The 6,188-nt window shown below is 63.9% G+C and overlaps 1 non-coding gene across 1 annotated transcript; it reads left to right on the top strand.

Annotated features, from left to right (window-relative positions):
* Positions 1-235: 235 nt before the first annotated feature.
* LOC131873491 (5S ribosomal RNA) lies at positions 236-354 on the top strand. The gene has a single exon (XR_009371429.1). It is a non-coding gene; the product is annotated as a 5S ribosomal RNA (ribosomal RNA).
* The last annotated feature ends 5,834 nt before the right edge of the window (positions 355-6,188 follow it).

Here is a 6,188-nt window from a genome sequence, read left to right as displayed (position 1 = left end):
CGTTGCAGACGGGACACTGCACGCACACGACGCCCCCTCCAGGTGCACGCACGTAGGCCGGGCCGGGTGCACACCCGACGCCCTAGCAAGGTGCGCGCACCCGGGCAGGGCTCACACTTGGCGAACGGGGCGCACTTCGCGAGGGAGGGTGTGCACCTCGACGGGGGTGGGTGGCCGGGGTGGATTCGCACGTGGGTCGCGGTTTGCTAAGTACACACTGCGACAAGCTCATAACGGGTGCGATCATACCAGCGTTAGTGCACCGGATCCCATCAGAACTCCGCAGTTAAGCGCGCTTGGGCCGGAGTAGTACTGGGATGGGTGACCTCCCGGGAAGTCCCGGTGTTGCACCCTTTTTTAGTTTTTCGCCGGGCGTCGCAATGCTATTTGAATAAACCTTTTGCCCGTTTGCGTTCTCGTCGGGGCCGGGCCGGGCCGGGGTGCGCTGCCCGCACTACCGCGCGCGCGGGGGCGACACCGAGCGCGCACCCGAGGCGCCCCGAGCACACAGGCCACGGTGCAACCCGGGCGTTGTGCGCGCACCCCGGTGCGCCCGAGGTGCTGCGCGCGCACCCAGGTGAAATCGGTGTGCACCTCGGCCAGTGCGCGCTCGGTCGAGTCGCGCACGTTGGCCAAGGTGCACGGTGATGTTTCTTACTCTAAGGTTCCGCACCAGACGCCCGGGACAGGTGAGCGAAGCTGGGCGGGGCCGGGTGCGCGGCCGGGGCAGGTGCACGCAGCTGGAGAGAGCTTTGGAGCACACTTCGGAGCGCACCAATGATGCGCTCCATTCAAAAGTTTCCTGAAAAGGCAAAAAAAGTTGAGATTATAGAATTTCCCACTTGAGAGATTGTAAAAAAAAAAAATTTAAAATGAAGGAAACGCGGGTGCCAAGGTGTGCGCAGCCCAGCCAAGGTGTGCGCACCAAGGCGCCCACCCTGGCGAAGGTGCACGCAAGGTGCGCACCCGAGGCAAACCGGACAATTAACCCAACTTTCGACTTCGCGCGCACCTTGGAGCGCACTTCGGAGCGCTCCTTGGTGCGCACCAATCTTGGGCACCTCGGAGTGCACCATGGCGCCCACCAAGGTGCGCACCCGGGGCAAACCGAGCTCCGACTTCGTGCGCACCTTGGAGCGCACGAAAGGTGCGCACCATGGCGCCCACCAAGGTGCGCAGCCCAGCCAAGGCGTGCGCATCAAGGTGCGCACCCTGGCGAAGGTGCGCACCCGGGGCAAACCGAGCTCCGACTTCGTGCGCACCTTGGAGCGCACAAAAGGTGCGCAACCCAGCCAAGGTGTGCGCACCCCGGTCAAACCGAGCTCCGAATCGTGCGCACCAGAGGTGCACGCCATCGTGCGCACCTTGGAGCACACTTCGGAGCCCTCCTTGGTGCGCGCCGATGTTGCGCACCTCGGAGCGCACCCGGGGAAAACAATGCAATTAACCCGACTTTCGACTTCGTGGGCACCTCGGAGCGCTCTCGGGTTCGCACCTCGGAGCACACCGAGGTGCGCACCTTTGATGCGCTGCCTTCACCAATTTCCAGAAAAGGCAAGAAAACATTGAGAAGGTGTGCGCACCGAGGTGCCCACCCTGGCGAAGGTGCACGCGAGGTGCGCACCCGGGGCAAACCGGGCTCCGACTTCGTGCACGCCGCACCTTGGAGCACACTTCGGAGCGCTCCTTGGTGCGCACCAGGGCGCGCAACCCAGCCGAGGTGCCCACCCCGGCGAAGGTGCACGCGAGGTGCGCACCCGGGGCAAACCGGGCTCCGACTTCGTGCACGCCATGGTGCCCACCGCGGCGAAGGTGCACGCGAGGTGCGCACCCGGGGCAAACCGGGCTCCGACTTCGTGCACGCCGCACCTTGGAGCACACTTCGGAGCGCTCCTTGGTGCGCACCATGGTGCCCACCAGGGCGCGCAACCCCGCCGAAGGTGCACGCGAGGTGCGCACCCGGGGCAAACCGGGCTCCGACTTCGTGCACGCCGCACCTTGGAGCACACTTCGGAGCGCTCCTTGGTGCGCACCATGGTGCCCACCAGGGCGCGCAACCCCGCCGAAGGTGCACGCGAGGTGCGCACCCGGGGCAAACCGGGCTCCGACTTCGTGCACGCCATGGTGCGCACCGCGGCGAAGGTGCGCACCCGGGGCAAACCGGGCTCCGACTTCGTGCACGCCGCACCTTGGAGCACACTTCGGAGCGCTCCTTGGTGCGCACCAGGGCGCGCAACCCAGCCGAGGTGCCCACCCCGGCGAAGGTGCACGCGAGGTGCGTACCCGGGGCAAACCGGGCTCCGACTTCGTGCACGCCGCACCTTGGAGCACACTTCGGAGCGCTCCTTGGTGCGCACCATGGTGCCCACCAGGCCGCGCAACCCAGCCAAGGTGTGCGCACCAAGGTGCACGCGAGGTGCGCACCCGGGGCAAACCGGGGTCCGACTTCGTGCACGCCGCACCTTGGAGCACACATCGGGGCGCTCCCGGGTTCGCACCGGCGTTGCGCACCGTGGTGGGCACCTCGGAGCACACCAAGGTGGGCAGCGAGGTGCGCACCTTTGATGCGATGCCTTCACTAATTTCCATAAAAGGCAAAAAAAAAACGAGATTTTAAAATTTCCGTTTTGAAAGATAGTGAGAAAAAGGGAATGCTGGTGCCATCTTGAGCCCGCCCTGGTGCGCAGCCCAGCCAAGGTGTGCGCACCAAGGTGCCCACCCTGGCGAAGGTGCGCGCCCGGGCAATTAACCCAACTTCCAACTTCGCGCGCGCCAGGGTGGGAGCGCACCCAACAACCGGGCCTGGGAAGAGCCAATGCGAGAAACCCCACCAAACGCTCTGACAAAAAAAGAGGGGGCGCTCCAGTAACCCCGCTTCGGAGCGCACCCTGGGCAAACCCAGCCAAGGTGCCCACCCCGGCCAAGGTGCAGGCGAGGTGCGCACCCGGGGCAAACCGGGCTCCGACAACGTGCACGCCGCACCTTGGAGCACACTTCGTAGCGCTCCCGGGTGCGCACCTCAGAGCACACCAAGGTGGGCAGCGAGGTGCGCACCTTTGATGCGCTGCCTTCACTAATTTCCAGAAAAGGCAAAAAAAAAAGGAGATTTTAAAATTTCCGTTTTGAAAGATAGTGAAAAAAACGGAACGCGCGTGCCATCTTGAGCCCGCCCTGGTGCGCAGCCCAGGTAAGGTGCCCACCCTGGCAAAGGTGCGCACCCGGGCAATTAACCCTACTTCCGACTTCGTGCGCGCCAGGGTGGCAACCGGGCCTCGGAAGAGCCAATGCGAGAAACCCCACCAAACGCTCCGACAAAAAAAGAGGCGGCGCTCCAATAACCCCGCTTCGGAGCGCAGCCGGGGCAAACCCAGCCAAGGTGCCCACCCCGACGAAGGTGCACGCGAGGTGCGCACCCGGGGCAAACCGGGCTCCGACAACGTGCACGCAGCACCTTGGAGCACACTTCGAAGCACTCCCGGGTGCCCACCGGCGTTGCGCACCGTGGTGGGCAGCGAGGTGCGCACCTTTGATGCGCTGCCTTCACTAATTTCCAGAAAAAGGCAAAAAAAAATGAGATTTTAAAATTTCCGTTTTGAAAGATAGTGAAAAAAAAGGAACGCGGGTGCCATCTTGAGCCCGCCCTGGTGCGCAGCCCAGGCAAGGCATGCGCACCAAGGTGCCCACCCGAGGTGCACACCCGGGGCAAACCGGGCTCCGACTTCGTGCAGGCCGCACCTTGGAGCACACTTCGGAGCGCTCCTTGGTGCGCACCATGGTGCCCACCAGGGCGCGCAACCCAGCCAAGGTCTGCACACTAAGGTGCCCACCCCGGCGAAGGTGCACGCGAGGTGCGCACCCGGGGCAAACCGGGCTCCGACTTCGTGCACGCCATGGTGCCCACCGCGGCGAAGGTGCACGCGAGGTGCGCACCCGGGGCAAACCGGGCTCCGACTTCGTGCACGCCGCACCTTGGAGCACACTTCGGAGCGCTCCTTGGTGCGCACCATGGTGCCCACCAGGGCGCGCAACCCAGCCAAGGTGTGCGCACCAAGGTGCACGCGAGGTGCGCACCCGGGGCAAACCGGGGTCCGACTTCGTGCACGCCGCACCTTGGAGCACACATCGGAGCGCTCCCAGGTTCGCACCAGCGTTGCGCACCTTTGATGCGCTGCCTTCACTAATTTCCAGAAAAGGCAAAAAAAAACGATATTTTAAAATTTCCGTTCTGAAAGATAGTGAAAAAAACGGAACGCGGGTGCCATCTTGAGCCCTTCCTGGTGCGCAGCCCAGGCAAGTTGTGCGCACCAAGGTGCCCACCCTGGCGGAGGTGCGCGCCCGGGGCAAACCGGGCTCCGACTTCGTGCACTGCATGGTGCCCACCAAGGCGCGCAACCCAGCCAAGGTGCCCACCGCAGCGAAGGTGCACGCGAGGTGCACACCCGGGGCAAACCGGGCTCCGACTTCGTGCACGCCGCACCTTGGAGCACACTTCAGAGCGCTCCTTGGTGCGCACCAGGGCGCGCAACCCAGCCGAGGTGCCCACCCCGGCGAAGGTGCACGCGAGGTGCGCACCCGGGGCAAACCGGGCTCCGACTTCGTGCACGCCATGGTGCCCACCGCGGCGAAGGTGCGCACCCGGGGCAAACCGGGCTCCGACTTCGTGCACGCCGCACCTTGGAGCACACTTCGGAGCGCTCCTTGGTGCGCACCATGGTGCCCACCAGGCCGCGCAACCCAGCCAAGGTGTGCGCACCAAGGTGCACGCGAGGTGCGCACCCGGGGCAAACCGGGGTCCGACTTCGTGCACGCCGCACCTTGGAGCACACATCGGGGCGCTCCCGGGTTCGCACCGGCGTTGCGCACCGTGGTGGGCACCTCGGAGCACACCAAGGTGGGCAGCGAGGTGCGCACCTTTGATGCGATGCCTTCACTAATTTCCATAAAAGGCAAAAAAAAAACGAGATTTTAAAATTTCCGTTTTGAAAGATAGTGAGAAAAAGGGAATGCTGGTGCCATCTTGAGCCCGCCCTGGTGCGCAGCCCAGCCAAGGTTTGCGCACCAAGGTGCCCACCCTGGCGAAGGTGCGCGCCCGGGCAATTAACCCAACTTCCAACTTCGCGCGCGCCAGGGTGGGAGCGCACCCAACAACCGGGCCTGGGAAGAGCCAATGCGAGAAACCCCACCAAACTCTCTGACAAAAAAAGAGGGGGCGCTCCAGTAACCCCGCTTCGGAGCGCACCCTGGGCAAACCCAGCCAAGGTGCCCACCCCGGCCAAGGTGCAGGCGAGGTGCGCACCCGGGGCAAACCGGGCTCCGACAACGTGCACGCCGCACCTTGGAGCACACTTCGTAGCGCTCCCGGGTGCGCACCTCAGAGCACACCAAGGTGGGCAGCGAGGTGCGCACCTTTGATGCGCTGCCTTCACTAATTTCCAGAAAAGGCAAAAAAAAAAGGAGATTTTAAAATTTCCGTTTTGAAAGATAGTGAAAAAAACGGAACGCGCGTGCCATCTTGAGCCCGCCCTGGTGCGCAGCCCAGGTAAGGTGCCACCCTGGCAAAGGTGCGCACCCGGGCAATTAACCCTACTTCCGACTTCGTGCGCGCCAGGGTGGCAACCGGGCCTCGGAAGAGCCAATGCGAGAAACCCCACCAAACGCTCCGACAAAAAAAGAGGCGGCGCTCCAATAACCCCGCTTCGGAGCGCAGCCGGGGCAAACCAAGCCAAGGTGCCCACCCCGACGAAGGTGCACGCGAGGTGCGCACCCGGGGCAAACCGGGCTCCGACAACGTGCACGCAGCACCTTGGAGCACACTTCGAAGCACTCCCGGGTGCCCACCGGCGTTGCGCACCGTGGTGGGCAGCGAGGTGCGCACCTTTGATGCGCTGCCTTCACTAATTTCCAGAAAAAGGCAAAAAAAAATGAGATTTTAAAATTTCCGTTTTGAAAGATAGTGAAAAAAAAGGAACGCGGGTGCCATCTTGAGCCCGCCCTGGTGCGCAGCCCAGGCAAGGCATGCGCACCAAGGTGCCCACCCGAGGTGCACACCCGGGGCAAACCGGGCTCCGACTTCGTGCAGGCCGCACCTTGGAGCACACTTCGGAGCGCTCCTTGGTGCGCACCATGGTGCCCACCAGGGCGCACCCGAGGCAAACCGGGCTCCGACTTCGTGCACGCCGCACCTTGGA

This window comes from Cryptomeria japonica, unplaced genomic scaffold (genome assembly GCF_030272615.1).
Source record: "Cryptomeria japonica unplaced genomic scaffold, Sugi_1.0 HiC_scaffold_1837, whole genome shotgun sequence".
In the NCBI taxonomy this organism is placed as follows: domain Eukaryota; kingdom Viridiplantae; phylum Streptophyta; class Pinopsida; order Cupressales; family Cupressaceae; genus Cryptomeria; species Cryptomeria japonica.
The sequence above is the reverse complement of the archived record's forward strand: the minus strand, read 5'-3'. Positions and strand labels throughout refer to the sequence as shown.